Source organism: Hypanus sabinus, chromosome 2, assembly GCF_030144855.1.
Source record: "Hypanus sabinus isolate sHypSab1 chromosome 2, sHypSab1.hap1, whole genome shotgun sequence".
Classification (NCBI taxonomy): domain Eukaryota; kingdom Metazoa; phylum Chordata; class Chondrichthyes; order Myliobatiformes; family Dasyatidae; genus Hypanus; species Hypanus sabinus.
The window spans coordinates 209,423,434-209,442,842 of NC_082707.1; the positions used below are offsets into that span (position 1 = coordinate 209,423,434).

The 19,409-nt window shown below is 44.3% G+C and overlaps 1 protein-coding gene across 3 annotated transcripts in view; it reads left to right on the top strand.

Annotated features, from left to right (window-relative positions):
* Positions 1–19,409, top strand: part of LOC132390213 (inositol-tetrakisphosphate 1-kinase-like) — a 291,953-nt gene that overhangs the window by 170,207 nt on the left and 102,337 nt on the right. The window lies entirely within an intron of this gene.

The following is a 19,409-nucleotide window of genomic DNA, read 5'->3' on the forward strand; positions in this document are numbered from 1 at the left end:
TTCTTCCACTCTAAAATTGTACAAAACAAAAATAATACTCTAATCTTGCTTAAAATGTTGAAAAGAATGTTTCATCTTTAATTCTATGACTTTTGGAGATCAGTTCATCTTCTACTCACTTGACTATTCACAGTAACAGGAATTTTGACCAAGGTGCCCAAACTTCTGAATGCAGCTGTTTATTGGCACCAAGTACCACTATGTGACCAGGTTCTACCTGTCGCCTGGCTATGAAGCATGGGTCTGGCCCCATTCCCGCGCAGCACCCCAGTCAGCTGGATGCTGCCGCACTACCTGTCCTCTGTGGAGAAGTTCTTCCAGGACGGTGCCTTTGACCACAGGGCCATCAGGCAGTGGTGACATGGAATGTCCTGCAGAGGCTGCAGGGGAAGGACGTGGGGCGATTCCCTGAGCAGACCGTCCAGTTCATCTGGCAACATGCCTCATCGCCAGACCTCACCAACAGGCACCAAGACCTCGCCTGGCTGGCGGTGAGAGGGGCCTCCCAGTCCGATCCCTCCTGTACGCCTGGGACGTTGTCTCCACACACTGCTGCCCACGGGAGGACTGCAGTGAGGAGGAGTCAGTGACCTGAGTTGAACTCCATCTGCCACTTCTCAGTCCAGTTTTGCATCCTATCAATGTCCCACTGTAACCTCTGACCGCCCTCCACACTATCCACAATACCTCCAACCTTTGTGTCATCAGCAAACTTACAAACCCACCCTTCTACTTCCTACTTCAGGTCATTTATAAAAATCACAAAAAGGTGTCCCACAACAGATCCCTGAGAAGCACCACTGGTCACCGACCTCCATGCAGAATACGAACCATCTACAACCACTCTTTGCCTTCTGTGGGCAAGACAATTCTGGACCTACAAAGCAAGGTCTCCTTGGATCCCATGCCTCCTTACTTTCTAAAGGAGCCTTGCATGGGGAACCTTATCAAATGCCTTACTGAAATCCATATACACTACATCCACTGCTCTACCTTCATCAATGTGTTTGGCTACTTCCTCAAAGAATGCAATCAGGCCCGTAAGGCATGACCTGCCCTTGACAAAGCCATGCTGACTATCCCTAACCATATTATACCTCTCCAAATGCTCATAAATCCTGCCTCTCAGGATCTTCTCCATCAACTTATCAACCACTGAAGTAAGACTCACTGGTCTATAATGTCCTGGGTTATCTCCATTCCCTTTCTTGAATCAGGGAACAATATTTACAACCCTCCAATTCTCCAGTTCATCTCCTGTCCCTGTTGATACTGCTAAGATCATCGTCAGAGGCTCAGCAATCTCCTCCCTTGCGTCCCATAGTAGCCTGCAATATATCTTGTCCAGTCCTAGCGACTTATCTAACTTAATCCCTTCCAAAAGCTCCAGCACATTTTCTTCTTAATGTCTCTACGCTCAAGCATTTCAGTCATCCCCACAATTGCCGTTGTCTTTTTCACTGGTGAGTACTGAAGCAAAGAATTTATTAAGTACTTCCGCTATCTCCTCGAACTTCATGCATATGTTTCCACTACCACCACTGGTTGGTTCTATTCTCACGCGACTTATCCTCTTGCTTTTCACATACTTGTAGAATGCTTTGGGGTTTTCCTTAATCCTGCTTGCCAAGGCCTTCTCATGGCCCCTTCTGGCTCTCCTAATTCCATTCTTAAGCTTCTCATCAAAGCCTCCAAGTTCCCACTCTGATTCTAGCGCCCACTCCAACGGTAGCCACCCTGCTAGACCCTAACTTTCTTTCTTGCTTTAACAAAACCCCATGCAAGGAGAAAGACCTCTCTACATTTGGTGGAGCTCCGCCTGCCTTCCGCTGCCACCGATGCCTCTGACACTTCCCACCCTGCGCACTGGCTACTGTTTTTAAAATATCTGTCATGCAAGGAGGAAGAACTCACCACATTTCATGAGCAGTTGCCAGCCCAGCACACCGCACACCACTGATTGCTAACCAGAGTAACACCAATGTATCCCAGCTCTTTGCTTTCTATGAGTTAACAAATCTTCTATCCATGCTAATACATCACCCCCAAATTTATGCATCCTTATCTTATGGATAAGTCTTTCATGTGGCACCTTATCGAACGCCTTCCGGAAATCCAAGTAAATAACTTCTGCCTCTCAGTAAGTTTGTCAATCAGTTGTTACGGAATCAGGCAACAATAAATATATGAGTTAGGCAGGGGTTTTTATAACAAATAACATGTTTATTAAACACTGAAAACAAACCCCCCAAAAGTAAATAAATCACTAACGTAACCGGAAATCAGCTGCTGTGCAGCAGCTTAAACAGTTCTTAAAGCGATGAAGCTTAAACAGTTCTTAAAGCGTTGTTGCAAAAACAGTTCTTTAAAGTAGTATTGCCAAAAGTTCAAAATGCTCACAGTCCATTTAAGGGAGAGACTTTTTAAGACGATTTAAATTCTCTTTCACGTCGTGTTGCTTCGGTTCCCACGAAGAACTGACGAAACGAAATGGCTTAAAGGCACTGACCTTTCCTTTACAGAACTATTCCCAATCCTTTCTGCTATTTCGCAGGGATTAACACGAGAACAGTCATCGAATTCCTTCCGAATGAGGATCAAACAAGGTCGAACCTGTTTCACCATCGAAATCGATTCTCCTTGATCTTTAACTCCCGAACTCTGATCTTCACTCTCCACTGATTCTCAACTAGCAGTATTGTAAAGAAACTGCTGGCAATGACCTTTTAAACTTTAGGCATTAGATAAAACTTCATCTTTCAACTAAACTGCGTCATCACATTAAATCACGCAGTGGCATGAAGTCAACATGGCAAACCCAGCCACGAACTGCCCCTCCTCACAGGGAGGGGTCCTCCTTTTATACCCTGTAAAAAAAAAACACGTCACATGACCTCTACTGGCGGGAAAATGACGTCACTCCACCATCACAAGACCATTACCTCAAGTCCAGAATAGCTTCAACCCCAGTCACGTGACAAGGGTACCACTGTCACGTCACGAGTACGTAACACAATACCTGCCTTTGCTGAATCCATGCTGTGTCTGCCCGATGGATCCACTTCCTTCCAGATGCCTCGCTATTTCTTCCTTAATTATAGCTTCAAGCATTTTCCCAACTACAGATATTAAAACCAACTGGCCTCTGTCCATATTCCCTGATGGGCCGAATTAATGTTGTCAAAATGAACAACCTTCCTAAATTCTTATACCTTTTTCAATCCATACCAATTTTCATTCCTAAAGTCTTCTTTGACTCGCGAGACTCAGTCATATCTTCCTACTTATGGAAGGGCAAGCGTCCATCTTCAAAAATCTAGAAGTGTTGGGGGCATGGCTCTGCCCAATTTCCACTTGTATTACTGGGCAGCTAACATACACTATCTCATCTTTTGGTCTCATTTCCACAACCAATCTGCCTGCCCAATATGGGTGGCAATGGAGCTGAACTCTTAATAGAGTTCCTCTATTTCCGCACTTCTTGGATCTGCACTCCCTCTTCTTATGCCTAAACCTGTTATCAGGCACATCCTGAGGGTATGGGTTCAATTCAGAAAGTATAGTGGTCTCTGTGGCTCCTCTCTTTCAAGTCCTAGTGCACATAATCACCTCTTCCAGCCTTCTATACATGATCCAGTATTTCAAGACTGTTATAGAAAGGGCATCAGGTGCTTTAAAGAGCTTTTTATAGACAACTGCTTTGCATCATTTGAACAATTGTCTGCAAAGTTTAACTTACCCAACACTCATTTCTTCAGATATTTGCAATTTATCATCCCTTTGTTATAAACTTCCCTGAGGCACCCGACACAAACGTCATTGATCTGTTTCTCTGCATGAATCCATTGCGCAAAGGTCTAGTGTCTACTATTTGCGACAAGCTAGCGGTTCTGAGGCGAGTTCCCCTTGACAAAATTAAAACTGCCTGGGAGCAAGATTTAAAATTTTCCCTTTCAGACGATGTATGGGATTCAGTTCTCAAGTTAGTTAACTCAACCTCTTTATGTGCCCGCCACTGCCTGTTACAATTCAAGGTTGTACACAGGACCCACATGTCTAAAACTAAATTATCTCGTATTTACTCAGATGTTAATCCCTGCTGCGACAAATGCAGAAGGGACGAGGCTTCCCTTATTCAGAAAATGTACATGCTCTACTGGACATGCTCTAGCTTGGAAAAATACTGCAAAGATGTTTTCCAAACTCTATCTCATATGCTTAATTACAATCTGGAACCTAACCCTTTGATTGCTTTTTTCAGCATCTCCAGAGAGGGGGACACGCACCTAAGTCCGCCCAAATGTCGCATCCTGTCTTTGCCTCTCTCTTGGCCAGGAGCGCAGTCTTGCTCAGGTGGAGGGATGATGCCCCCGCCCACCCACACTCAGTGGCTCAGGGACATCATATCCAGTCTACACCTCAAGATGATCAATTATTCAACTCTCAATTCAGACATGAAGTTCCAAAAGGTGTGGGGACCCTTTCTTGAATATTTTCAGAATTCCCAGCCAAACTAAAGGTTCATCCCTTCTTCCTTTCCTCTGCACATAACTCCCTGACTTTCAACATTCTCCGGTAAAATTCTACAAACTCAGACATGTAAACATACAACAGTTTATATGTTAGGAAGATACACCTTCTCTATACCAATGCAGCTCTGTGGGGGTAAAGGTTCTGTTTAACCCTTTTTGCTAATGCAGTGATGGCTTGGAGATGGGAATTGGGAGGGGTAAGTCGGGGCAGGGAGGCAACCAAAGCATGATTGTACTACGGGTGCGTCTCCCTCATAGATGGGAATTGTACATTTGTTATCTACTGCACAAACCTCCTTTGTACTATGCTTTCTTGATTTAAAACCAATAAGAATATTTGCTGAGAGAAAAAACAACTGGCCTAAAGTTACAACAACACACACAAAATGCTGGTGGAACACAGCAGGCCAGGCAGCATCTGTAGTGAGAAGCGCTGTCGACATCACGGGCCGAGACCCTTCGTCAGGATGTCAGTGTCAGTTTGTGTGCGTCAGTGTCCTGACGAAGGGTCTCAGCCTGAAACGTCGACAGTGCTTCTCCTTATAGATGCTGCCTAGCCTGCTGTGTTCCACCAGCATTTTGTGTGTGTTGTTGTTTGAATTTCCAGCATCTGCAGATTTCCTCGTGTTTGGCCTATAGTTACCTGGCTTTTGTCTACATTCATTTTTGAAAAGTGGTGTGATAATTACGGCCTTCCAATCTGCGGGACCTGCCCAGACTCCAGAGAATTTCGGTAAATTATCACCAAAGCCTCTACTATAACTTCTGCCATTTCTGTCAGTCATTCTATCAGGACCAGGGGACTTAGCTACCTTCAGGCCCACAGGTTTGCTCAGCACTACCTCTTCAGTGATAGCTATTGTATCGAGGTCCTCACCTCCCATCACATCTGTATCGTCTCTCTTCAGCATGTTAGATATGTCCTCCACTGTGAAAACCAACAAAAAATAGTCATCCAAACCCTCTGCCATTTCCTCATGACCCAATATCAATTCTCCCTTCTCATCCTCCAAGGGACCTACATTCACTTTGACCGCCCTTTTCCACTTTATATAATTATAAAAACTTTTACTATCCATTTTTATATTTTGTGCCAGTTTATTTTAATAATCTATCTTCCCTTTCTTTATTGCTCACTTAGTAGTTGGTTGTTGCTTTTTAAAGTTTTCCCAGTCTTCCAATTTCCCACTACTAGCAAATTTCATAGGGGATCATCGAGGTCTCTTTGGACATTCAGACCACACGCTGCACCCGCAAAGCTAACAGTATTGTGAAGGACCCCACCCACCCCTCACACAAACTCTTCTCCCTCCTGCCATCTGGCAAAAGGTACCGAAGCATTCGGGCTCTCATGACCTGACTGTGCAACAGTTTCTTCCCCCAAGCCATCAGACTCCTCAATACCCAGAGTCTAGACTGACATCTACATCATTTATTATTATATTGTAATTTGTCCTCTACTGTGCCTATTGTCTTGTTTATTAATTATTGTACTGCCCTGCACTGTTTTGTGCACTTTATGTAGTCCTGTGCAGGTCTGTAGTCTGGTGCAGTTTTTATGTTGTTTTATGTAGTCTAGTGTAACCTTGTGCTGTCTCAGTCTAGTGTCGTTTAGTGTTGTTTCATGTGGCACCAGGGTCCTGGAGGAACGTTGTTTCGCTTTTACTGTGTACTGTACCAGCAGTTTATGGTCGAAATGACTATAAACTTGATTTGTACACTTGAGATTTTAATTTGATACCTTCCTTTATTTCCTTAGTTATCCAAGGCTGGTTCTCCCCATTCTCACTGTCCTTGCTTTTAACTGGAATATACTTCTGTTGAGCATCATGAAAAATCTCTTTGAAAGTCTCCAATGTTTGTTAACCATCCCACTATATTGCGGGTGTTCCGTCTACACATCCAAATCCTCCCTCATCTCATTTTAGTTTCCATTGTTTAGACATAATATGCTGGTTTTCAGTCCAACTATTGCACCCTCCATCTGTGTGAGAAACTCAGTCAGACTGTGATCACTCTTTCCGAGAGGATCCCTAACTACAAGATCACTAATTTTACCTGTCTCATTGCACAGGAGTAACATACTGTTCAAGAAAGCCATCACAGATGTATTCTATGAAGTCCTCCTCAAGACTGCCTCGACCAACTTGATTCACCCAATCTATGTGCAAGTTAAAGTCCCCCACAATAACTGCTGTTCCTTTCTGATGTCCCTCGGATATTTCTGTTTATTGCCTGCGCCACTGTAATACCATTATTCAGTAGCTGCTAGACAACTCCCACCAGTGATTTTTTCCCTCTTTACTTCCTAATCTCTACCCAGATGGATTCTGCTCCATAGATCTTGTATCGTCTCTCACTATTGCCCTGATCTCATCCTTAATCAATAGTGCTACCCCACCTTCCTGCCTATCCTTCTGTACTACCTGATATCCTTGGATATTTAATTCTCGATCCTCTCCATCCTGCAACCACGTTTCCGTAATGGCCACTAAATCATACTCCTGTATACTGATTTGTGCCACAAGTTCAGTGACCTTGAACAAATAGTATGGACATTCAAATAAAATGTCCTCACACTCATTGTGCTTTTAAAATCTAAAATCCTTTGTCTCTTTTGCACTTGACTTTTCTGCACTCCACTCTTACTGTTCTCTTTTTTGACTTTTGCTTTTACTTTATCTTCATCCATGCTTTTCTCTTTACTTCTCCAATCTGTTCACGCCCCTCTGCTTCTGGCATAAAATCGTGGGAATCTCTGTTTCATCCTTGTGGTACATCAGTACCGAACAAGTCATTTTTATAAATTGTTTATTCATTTATTTTGTGAAAACCTCAGTGGGAAGAGTAAAGGAGGAGGGGTATGCTTCATGGTCAACAATGCTTGGTGCGACCCCTGAATGTGAATGCCCTCAAATCCTTTCGTTCCCCAGACCTGGAATACCTGGGTGCTGCTGCGCAGACCCTACTGGCTGCCGAGGGAGTTCACGGCTGTTATCATCACAGCGGTCGGTGTACATTCTGCCACAGGTGGATACTGACCTGGCTTTCAAGGAACTGTACCAGACCGTCAACACACTGGAGATTGCAAACCCAGAGGCTGCCTTCATCGTCACCAGTGACTTTAATCGAGTGTCACTGACAAAAGTCTTTCTGAAGTTTGGTCAGCACGTCCAGGTGAGCACTTGTGGAGGTAACACACTTGACCACTGCTACACTCCCTTCTGCAACGTTTACAAAGCTCTCCTTCACCCAGCTTCTGGAAAATCAACTCTTCGATCCTGCTTTGCCGACGTACAGGCGGAAGCTGAAGCAAGAGGCAGTCCGACCGATCGGCCTCCATGCTGCAGGACTGCTTCAACAACGTCGACTGGAATGTCTTCCATGATGCCGATGTCTCCTAGTTCACCGATGGAGTCACGTGCTTCATCCAGAAGTGTATCAACGATGTCCCCCAGAAGTAGGTCAGGATCTTCCTGAACCAGAACCCTGGATCAATAGTTCCATAATAGCGAGCAACACTTACAGTGAGACTTCGAGCTTACATAGCTGGCGATCAACTAGAGCTCAAGAAAAACAGCTGTGATCTGCACAAAGCTATTAAGGCTGCAAAACAATACAGGGACAAGATTGAGCGAAGATTCACAATGAATAGCACACATGACTTGTGGCGAGGGTTGCGTGTCATCGCAGACTTCAAAGCCAAACGTTGTGGTGCCGCCAACCTCGCGGCCTCTCTCCCAGATGAGCTCAATCGCTTTTACGCTCGGTTTGATGTCGCTAACTCTGAGCCTCCGAGGAAAGGCACCAGTACAACCTGCAACTTGGTCATCTCTGAGGCTGAGGTACGCAGATGTTTCCAACGAGTGAACAGTCACAAGGCTGTGGGACCGGACGGCATCCCACGGTGAGTACTCAGGATGTGCACAGCACAACTGGTGGGTGTGTTTACAGACATTTTTAATCTCTCCCTCTCCCAGTGTAGAGTGCCCTCCTGCTTCAAAACATCCACCATGGTCCCTGTACCAAAAAGACCAAGGTAACATGCTTGAATGACTGGCATCCTGTAGCACTCACCTCAATAATAAGCAAATGCTTTGACAGGCTGGTCAAGGATTACATCTGCAGCTCGCTACCACCCAAACTGGACCCTCTACAATTCGCCTACCAACACAACCGATCGACAGACAATACAATAGCCACTTCTCTACAAACTGGCCTTACACATCTGGAAAAGGAAGCTTATGTGAGAATGCTGTTCTTGGACTACAGTTCAGCATTCAACACCATAATTCTCTCCAGGCTTGACAAGAAGCTCAGAGTTCTCTTGACCATGACCCTTGACCCTGCCTTGTGCAGCTGGATCCTGGACTTCCTGTCCGATCGCCTGCAGGTGGTAAGAGTGGGCTCCCTCACCTCCAACCCTCTGACTCTCAATACAGGAGCCCCTCAGGGCTGTGTACTGAGTCCCCTCCTTTACTCCCTGTATACCCATGACTGTGTCGCCACCCACAGCTCTAATCTGCTAATTAAATTTGCTGACAACACTACATTGATTGGCCTAATCTCAAACAATAACGAGATGGCCTGCAGGGAAGAAGTCATCTCTCTGACACAGTGATGTCAAGAAAACAATCTCTCTCTCAATGTCGCAAAAACAAAGGAGCTGGTTGTGGATTACAGGAGGAATGGAGATGGGCTAACCCATACTGACATCAGTGGATCTGGTGCTGAGAGGGTTAACAGCTTTAAGTTCCTCGGCATCCACATCACCGAGGACCTCACGTGATCTGTACACACCAGCTGTGTGGTGAAAAAGGCACAACGGCATCTCTTTTACTTCAAACGGTTGAGGAAGCTTGGTATGGGCCCCCAAATCCTAAGAACCTTCTGCAGGGGCACAATTGAGAGCATCCTGACTGGCTGCATCACTGCCTGGTATGAGAACTGTACCTCCCTCAATCACAGGACTCTGCAGAGAGTGGTGTGGACAGTCCAGGGCATCTGTACTTGTGAACTTCCCATGATTCAGGACATTTACAAAGACAGGTGTGTAAAAAGGGCCCAAAGGATTATTGTGGACCCGAGACACCCCAACCACAATCTATTCCAGCTGTTACTATCAGTAACAGTACCACAGCATAAAAGCCAGGAACAACAGGCTCTGGGACAGCTTCTTCCACCAGGTCATCAGACCAATTTACGCTGATTTGAGTGCATATCTATGTTACATTGACTGTTCTATTTATTATAATTACTATGATTGCACATCTAGATGGAGACATAACGTAAAGATTTTTACTCCTCATGTGTGTGAAGGATGTAAGAAATGAAGACAATTCAATTCACTTCAGCATCGTAATTGGTCTTTCCGGCCCGATGAGCTCTCACAGCCCGGTGACCTACTAACGCGTACATCCTTTTGGAATGTGGTATTTTATTCAAATATCTTCAGGCCACTATTCAAATAATTTCCTTGGTTATCAGCATTTTAATTTTCAGTTCTTTAATTTTGTACAAGATGGCACTGATTAACTGGCAACTCTTTGCATCTTCTATGGGAATCATCAAATGTTCCTGTTTTGGGCTACCACAGCTGAAATTCAGAGTCACAACCATGGGTAAACCCATGTACACTGTCTCTGTGTTTTCTCATCCAGTGCCCTTACTTAGTTTTATGTGTGTATATGTATGTATGTGTGTGTGTACTTGTGTATGTATGTGTGTGTGTATATACATATATGTGAAAAAATCACAAGGTCGTATAATTTATACATAAGAGAATAAATGTACTTTGAACCTTTAATACATAGAAATTAAATTACAATAAAATTAAAAAATTACAATATTATTGTAATTTAGTTTTTTATATATTAGTTCAAAGTACAGTTATTATCTTATGTATAAATTATGCAGCCTGGAGATTTGTCTGCTTAGAGGCAGCCACAAAGCAAAAAGAACCCAAAAAAAACTGGGGCTCAGTGACTCTCACCTGTTCCAATGATGCTGCTATGGCAAGTAATTACATAGACACCACACAATTCTCTGCCCGTGTAGGGCGTCACAGTAGAGTAGTGTGATGCTATTACAGCTGGGGGTGTTACGGTAGAGTAGTGTGATGCTATTACAGCTGGGGGTGTTACGGTAGAGTAGCGTGATGCTATTACAGCTGGGGGTGTTACGGTAGAGTAGCGTGATGCTATTACAGCTGGGGGTGTTACGGTAGAGTAGTGTGATGCTATTACAGCTCGTGGTGTCACGGTACAGTAACGTGATGCTGTTACAGCTGGGGGTGTCACGGTAGAGTAACGTGATGCTATTACCTTAGAAATTACCTAGGGTTACCCATAACCCTCTATGTTTCTAAGCTCCGTGTGTTCATCCAGGAGTTCCTTAAAAGACCCTATCATTTCCGCCTCCACCACTGCCACCGGCAGCCTATTTCCCGCACTCACCACTCTCTGAGTAAAAAATTTACCCCTGACATCTCCTCTGTACCTACTTCCAAGCATGTTAAAACTATGCCCTCTTGTGTTAGCTATTTCAGTCCTGGGAGAAAGTTTCTGACTATCCACATGATCATTGCCTCTCATCATCTTGTACGCCTCTATCAGGTCACCTCTCATCCTCCGTCGCTCCAAGGAGAAAAGGCCGAGTTCACTCAACCTATTCTCATAAGACACGCTCCCCAATCCAGGCAACATCCTTATAAATCTCCTCTGCACCCTTTCTGTGGTTTCCACATTCTTCCTGTCGTGAGGCGTCCAGAACTGAGCACAGTACTCCAAGTGGGGTCTGACCTGGGTTCTATATAGCTGCAATATTTCCTCTTGGCTGCTAAATTCAATTCCATGATTGATGAAGGCCAATACACCATATGCCTTCTTAACCACAGAGTCAACCTGCATAGCTGCTTTGAGTGTCCTATGGACTCAGACCCCAAGATCTTTCTGATCCTCTACGCTGCCATGAGTCTTACCATTAACACTATATTCTGTCATCATATTTGACCTACCAAAATGAATCACCTCACACTTACCTGAGTTGAACTTCAACTGCCACTTCTCAACCCAGATTTACATCCTATCAATGTCCCGCTGTAACCTCTGGACAACCCTCCACATTATCCACAACACCTCCAACCTTTGTGCCATCAGCAGATTTACTAACCCATCCCTCCATTTCCTCATCCATAAAAATCACAAAGAGTAGGGGTCCCAGAACAGATCCCTGGGGCACAGTTATATTAAAGACGATCACCCATGCATTCATGTTTAACTTGCAAATCTTTTTAAATTCCTAAAAACATTCTCGTGTGTCTTGTGATCTTATAACACAGGTCATCACTATAGTTACTTCAGAACAATATGATGGTTTGCCAAACCGCATTCCGTTGTTAATTATGATTTGATTTTAGTAATCTTTGCAGTTGAGTGAACGCAGTTCCCCATTGTGAAATGGGGGTTATTTTAGCTTTAATGTCATTGATTCGTACATTACATCATGGAATGAGATATAGCATTATATTTTTGAAAGACAAAATGTGGAAATTACTTGTGTCATAGATTATGAGAATGCCAAATAAGCTGTCTAGTAACCATCCTGTGTTGTGCAGTTCCAATCTGCACAACATAAAACGGTACAGCACAACCATAGAACCATAAAACCATAGGACACTACAGCACAGTACAGGCCCTTCAGCCCTCCATGTTGTGCTGACCCATATAATCCTTAAAAAAAGTACTAAACCCACACTACCCCATAACCCTCCATTTTTCTTTCATCCATGTGCCTGTCCAAGAGGTTCTTAAATACCCCTAATGTTTTAGCCTCCACCACCATCCCTGGCAAGTCATTCCAGGCACTCACAACCCTCTGTGTAAAAAAACTTACCCCTGATGTCTCCCCTAAACTTCCCTCCCTTAATTTTGTACATATGCCCTCTGGTGTTTGCTATTGGTGCCCTGGGAAACAGGTACTGACTATCCACCCTATCTACGCCTCTCATAATCTTGTAGACCTCTATCAAGTCCCCTCTTATTCTTCTACGCTCCAAAAAGAAAAGTCCCAGCTCTACTAACCTTGCTTCATATGACTTGTTCTCCAAACCAGGCAACATCCTGGTAAATCTCCTCTGCACCCTTTCCATAGCTTCCACATCCTTCCTGTAATGAGGTGACCAGAATTGAACACAATACAGTCTCACCAGAGATTTGTAGAGTTGCAAAATGACCTCTCTACTCTTCAACTCAATCTCCCTGTTAATGAAGCCTAGCATCCCATAGGCCTTGTTAACTACCCTATCAACCTGCTCAGCGACCTTGAGGGATGTATGGATTTGAACCCCAAGGTCCCTCTGTTCATCCACACTCTTAAGTAACTGACCATTACTCCTGTACTCAGTCTTCTGGTTTGTCCTTCCAAACTGCATCACCTCACACTTGTCCGGATTGAACTCCATCTGCCATTTTTCTGCCCAACTCTGCAGTCTGTCTATATCCTCTTGTAACCTTCAACCACCTACATCTCCATCCACAACTCCTCCAATCTTTGTGTCATCTGCAAACTTACTCACCCATCCTTCCGCCTCTCTATCTAGGTCATTTATAAAAATCACAAAGAGCAGGGGTCCCAGGACAGATCCCTGCAGCACTCCACTAGTCACCGACCTCCAGGCAGAATACTTTCCTTCTACAACTACCCTCTGCTTTCTTCCTTTAAACCAATTTTTTATCCAAACAGCCAAGGTTCCACTTATCCCATGCCTCATGACTTTCCAGGTGAGTCTCATGAGGGACCTTGTCAAATGCTTTGCTAAAGTCCATGTAAACCATATCCACTGCCCTACCCTCATCAATTTCTTTTGTTACCTCTTCAAAAAACTCAATCAGGCTCGTGAGGCACGATCTTCCCTTCACAAAGCCATGTTGACTGTCCATGAGTAGACTGTACTTCTCCAAATCCTCGTAGATCCTATCCTTAAGAATCCTTTCCAGTAGTTTGCAGACTACCAACGTAAGACTCACCGGTCTATAGTTCCCAGGTTTCTCCCTATTACCTTTTTAAAATAAGGGAGCTACATTTGCCATTCTCTAGTCCTCCGGCACCTCCCCTACAGCCAAAGAGGATTCAATGATCATAGCTAATGCTCCAGCGATCTCTTGTGGTCACTCTCACCAAAATGCTCCCCCACCAGGAGGTCCCAGAACTGGATCCAGTATAGCCTCTCCTCTCGTCGGCCGGTCCACATACTGTGTCAGGAATCCTTCTTGAACACACCTGACAAATCCAGCCCCATCTATCCCTCTTGCACTCAGGACGTACCAGTCAATATGAGAGAAGTTGAAATCACCCATAACTGCTACCCTGTATTTCCTGCACCATTCTGCCTGCTTATCTGCTCCTCGGTGTCCCGAGCCTATTTGGGGGCCTATAGACTACTCCCAGCACAGTGATTGATCCCTTCCTATTTCTGACTTCCACCCAGACTGACTCTGTGGACACTCCTTCAGCAGCGTCCTCCCTTTCTATAACCGTGATACTATCCCTGACCAGCAATGCCACTCCCCCCCACTTTTCTACCCTCCATCCTATTCCTTTTAAAACACCTGAACCCCAGGACCTGCATCATCCAATCCTGCCCTTCCTCCAACCAAGTTTCAGTAACGGCCACAACATTGTAGTTCCACGTACTAATCCATGCTCCTTGTTCATCCTCCTTGTTCCTAATACTCCTACCATTGAAACAGACACATTTCAACCCCTTTAACAATTATGTTCTGTCCCCTGCCTGTCCTTCCTCATCAACTCAGAACTCTTAGCATCATTTTCTTGTCCTTCTACCTTAATCCCTGCACTCACATTCTGATTCCCACCCCCCTGCCAAATTAGTTTAAACCCACCCCAACAGCTCTGTCAAACTTGCCTGCCAGGATATTGGTCCCCCTGGGATTCAATTGCAACCCGTCCTTTTTGTACAGGTCACACCCGCCCCAAAAGGGGTCCCAATGATCCAGAAATCTGAATCCCTGCCCCCTGCTCCAATCCCTCAGCCACGCATTTATCCTCCACCTCATTCTATTCCTATTCTCACTGTCGCATGGCACAGGCAGTAATCCCGAGATTACCACCTTTGAGGTCCTGCTTTTCAACTTCCTTCCTAACTCCCTGCAGTCTTCTTTCAGGACCTCTTCCCTTTTCCCTCCTATCTCATTGGTACCAATATGTAATGTTACGTACCCCGTAACTGGGTTTACAGACCTGCAGAAATCGAAGAATCCGTTGGAGCCTGATAGTACCGAAAACTAAAGGTGTTTATTAGTAAACTACACAATACAGTATCAAAAATGCAAATATACATATAAAACAGGTTAGCAACAATAAACATAGAAGTGTAGGAATAATAATCAACAATAATAAGCAAGCTCTATCAATGTCTAGGAGTAAATGAATTGTCATAAGAGAATATGGAGTTGGGTTCAGTTCATGTGTGCTGAGGTAGTTGTGGTTGTGTTGCAATCGTTAGAGAGAGAGAGAGAGAGATGTAACAGCTGCAACAGGCAAACCTTCCGTTGTCTTCTGATTCCGTCGTACCGTTGTGGTCATTCGGTTATGACCCCTCCGTTCTCGGCCAGACCGTTCTTCTGTGGTGGACTCGTCACTCTGGCATGAGTGGACACACACACAAGTCCCCACCGGCCCTGCTGTCACACTGTGAGCTTTGTGACCGATCCCCTGATTCAGTCCTCGAAACCCCCACCTTCCTGTGGGTGCACAACACTCGGTCAGTGTCCACTGGTGTGTCTGAGGGTGTCTCCCCATACCTGTCTTTTATCCCCACTGACGGGGTATCAGCCATCCATCAACTCAAAATGACCATGTCCATCAAATCAGGCCCTCCTGCTGTCTCCTTAGGAACGTTAACAAGCAAAGTAACGTCCTTGTAGTGAAAGGTAAACAATCCAGGAAGAAGCCATAATACATAAATCAAATGTGTCTCTCTCTCATCTGTAGCAGATGTCCCTGCCTCTGTGCTTCATTTCTCTCTCTCATTAGCAGCATAGCAGTAGCAATAGTTCATAGTTCTCAAAGGGGGGGGGGAATGGTTAACTCTGCACCCCATTTCCATCAGGTCTGTTCAGCACTCATAACAGTACCACAACCTCTGGCTGTTCTCCCACCCACCGCAGAATATCTTGGACATGATCAGAAACATCCCAGACCCTGGCACCTGGGAGGCAAACTGCCATCCGAGTTTCTTACCTGCATCCACAGAATTGCCTGTCTGACCCCCTAACTATAGAGTCCCCTATCACTACTGCCTTCCTCTTCCCTTCCCTACCCTTCTGAGCCACAGGGCCAGACTCTGTGCCAGAGGCATGGCCACTGTTGTTTCTTCCAGGTAGGCTGTCCGCCCCCAACAGTACTCAAACATGAGTACTTATTGTCAAGGGGTATAGCCACAGGGGTACTCTCTAGTACCTGACTCTTCCCTTTCCCTCTCCTGACTGTGATCCATTTCTCTGTCCCCTGTGGCCCCGGAGTGACCACCCATCTGTAACTCCTCTCTGTCACCTCCTCACTCTTGCTGACCAGACGAAGGTCATCAAGCTGCATCTCCAGTTCCCTAACGCGGTCCCTTAGGAGTTTCATCTCGATGCACCGGGTGCAGACGTGTCCGTCCGGGACGCCGGGAGACTCCAGGACCTCCCGCATCTGACACCGACCACAGAAAACTGGCCTCAGGAGCAGGTTCCTCTGACCACAGTGTTGTGCCAAAGTTACTAATCAAATGGCCAGCTAAACTAATCCCTCTGCTGATACAATGTCCATATCCTTCCATTCTCTTCACACTTGTGTGCCTATCTAGTAGTCCCTAATGTTTCTGCCTCTACCACTACCCCAGAGGCAGAACATCTCCAGGCACCCTCCACTCTCTGTTTAAAAAAAAAACTTGCCCATCATTATTCCTTTGAAATTACTCCCCCTCACCTTCAATGCATGCCCTCTGGTATTAGACATTTCACCCATGGAAAAAATGCACTATCTACTCTATCTCTGCCTCTCACATTTAAATACTTCTCTCAGCCTCTACCACTTCAGTGAAAGCAATCCAAGTTTGTCCAGCCTCTTGTCATAGCTCATACTCTCTGGTAAACCTGGAAGACTGGTGACATTTTAAACTCAACAGAAACCAGGAAACCTATTTTTATGATTGACAGAGAATTCCCTTGTTAATTATTATCAGTATAATAATCTGAATATAACAGTGTGAAGGTTGAACTCAATCAAATAGGACAAGTGCAAAATGCCAAGGACATACAGGAGACAACAGAAAGATATTCGCCAGGCTCTATGTGTTTGCGTAGTACAGAAATTATGGATGGGTTTTCAGGACAAAACATGCCAGTAAGGGTTGTGGAGACAGAGATCTCAGCACATTTAAAGAGTACAATAAATTCCAGTTAATTGGGCCAGCCATTGATTTGGGACAACTCTGAAAGAACAAAACTAAATGGAGAAAATAGCTGGGATTCCCTTTGTTTATTTGGGACAATCTGCAGGGGACCATTGCTGAACAACTTCCAATTAGTGTCAGTTTGTGCACATTGTGGCTGTAAGACACTATACTGTGCTTAGAGTGTGTCGTTTTTAAATAGCATTTTTGCTTGTGTTTGTGTTTGAAAAGCAGTGATTTTTGTCATTGACAGTTGGAAAGAAATAAGTAATAAGACAATTCAGAACTGTTTTGTCCACTGCAGTTTCAAGCATGCAGGCTTGGAGATGACAGAAATGTCCAGGAGTGAAAATGAAATGATTTTGCTACTTCAATGAGTTGGAATTTATGAAGGTATCGCAAATCAATTTTGAAAGTGGAGATTCGGAGGATGCAGTTGTCCAAGCATTGTATGAAGGCAGTCCACTATCTGCATTATCGATGCCCATGCTGATTTTCTTCATTGACAGTGGCAGCTGCAAATTCTTCTGCTGATAACTAGTACTGGTAGTGTTCTTTTTTTCTGCATTTCATTTAAATACATAGCTTGTTACTCAGTTTGTCTTTTTTATACCTTTTAAACTATTCATGAAGCTTCAGCTAATCGGAGCTCATGCTTAATTGGACAAAAATGTACTGGTCCCATAGTGTCTGAGTTAAGCAGAATCCACTGTATTGTCATTCCAGCAACATTAGACAAACATGAATTTGGGCATGGCAAGATCCCACAGGTATTAATGTCAAAAAATCAGCTGAAATTTTGTCTTAAGCAAGGGATAAATGAAGAAGGATCAACTTTGGTTGCCACTGTACCACAGTTTTTAGCACAACACTATTACAGCTTGGGGCGCTGGAGTTTGGATTCCAATTACGACCTCTTTTGTAAGGAGTTTGTTTGTTCTCCCCATTATCCCGTTGACTTCCTCCTGATTCCTCCCACAATCCAAAGACGTACCGGCTAGTAGGTTAATTTGGTTATTGTAAATTGTCCCAGGATAAGGCTAGGGTTGCTTAGGTGGCTTTGCTGGGGAGCGCAGCTCGGTGGGTTGGAAGGGCTTATTGTGACTTGAATTTCTAAGTAATATAAAAAATTAAAATAAAACTTTATTTGTCACATATATTTACATGAATGAGGAATTTACTGTGGTGTGCTGGTCATGACCTGATGAGTAACAAAAAACAACATTCAAACATTATAAAGAATTATATAAAAACAAAGTTTGAAGTTAACGTAGGGATATGTGCATTTCCAGTGTAAACAGCATTATATAAGTGGCTTAAAATGAGTGTGTCATTCGGCATGTTCGAACCAAGGCAGTTATGGTGGAAACAGATAGAGGTGGTGGGGTGGGGGAGGGTATCTGGAAAGTTACATCAAATGAACTGCCTGAGGAAAGAAACTTTGAATGTTGTTTGTCATGTACATTAATGATCTGGATGATGGGGTGGCAAATTGGATTAGTAAGTATGCAGATGATACTAAGATAGGTGGCATTGTGGATAATGAAGTAGGTTTTCAAAGCTTGCAGAGAGATTTAGGCCAGTTAGAAGAGTGGGCTGAAAGATGGCAGATGGAGTTTAATGCTGATAAATGTAAGGTGCTACATTTTGGTAGGAATAATCAAAATAGGACATTCATGGTAAATGGTAGGGCATTGAGGAATGCAGTAGAACAGAGTAATCTAGGAATAACGGTGCATAGTTCACTGAAGGTGGAATCTCATGTGGATAGGGTGGTGAAGAAAGCTTTTGGTATGCTGGCCTTCATAAATCAGAGCATTGAGTATAGGAGTTGGGATGTAATGTTAAAATTGTACAAGGTATTGGTAAGGCCGAATTTGGAGTATTGTGTACAGTTCTGGTCACCAAATTATAGGAAAGATATCAACAAAATAGAGAGAGTACAGAGGAGATTTACTAGAATGTTACCTGGGTTTTAGCACCTAAGTTACAGGGAAAGGTTGAACAAGTTAGGCCTTTATTCTTTGGAGCGTAGAAGGTTGAGGGAGGACTTGATAGAGGTATTTAAAATAATGAGGGGGATAGATTGAGTTGATGTGGATAGGCTTTTTCCATTGAGAGTAGGGGAGATTCAAACAAGAGGACATGAGTTGAGAGTTAGGGAGCAAAAGTTTAAGGGTAACACAAGGGGGAATTTCTTTACTCAGAGAGTGGTCGCTGTGTGGAATGAGCTTCCAAGAGAAGTGGTAGAGGCAGGTTCGGTATTGTCATTGAAAGCAAAATTGGATAGGTATATGGACAGGAAAGGATTGGATGGTTATGGGCTGAGTGCGGGTCAGTGGGACTAGGTGAGTGTAAGCGTCGGCACGGACTAGAAGGGCCGAGATGGCCTGTTTCCGTGCTGTAATTGTTATATGTGA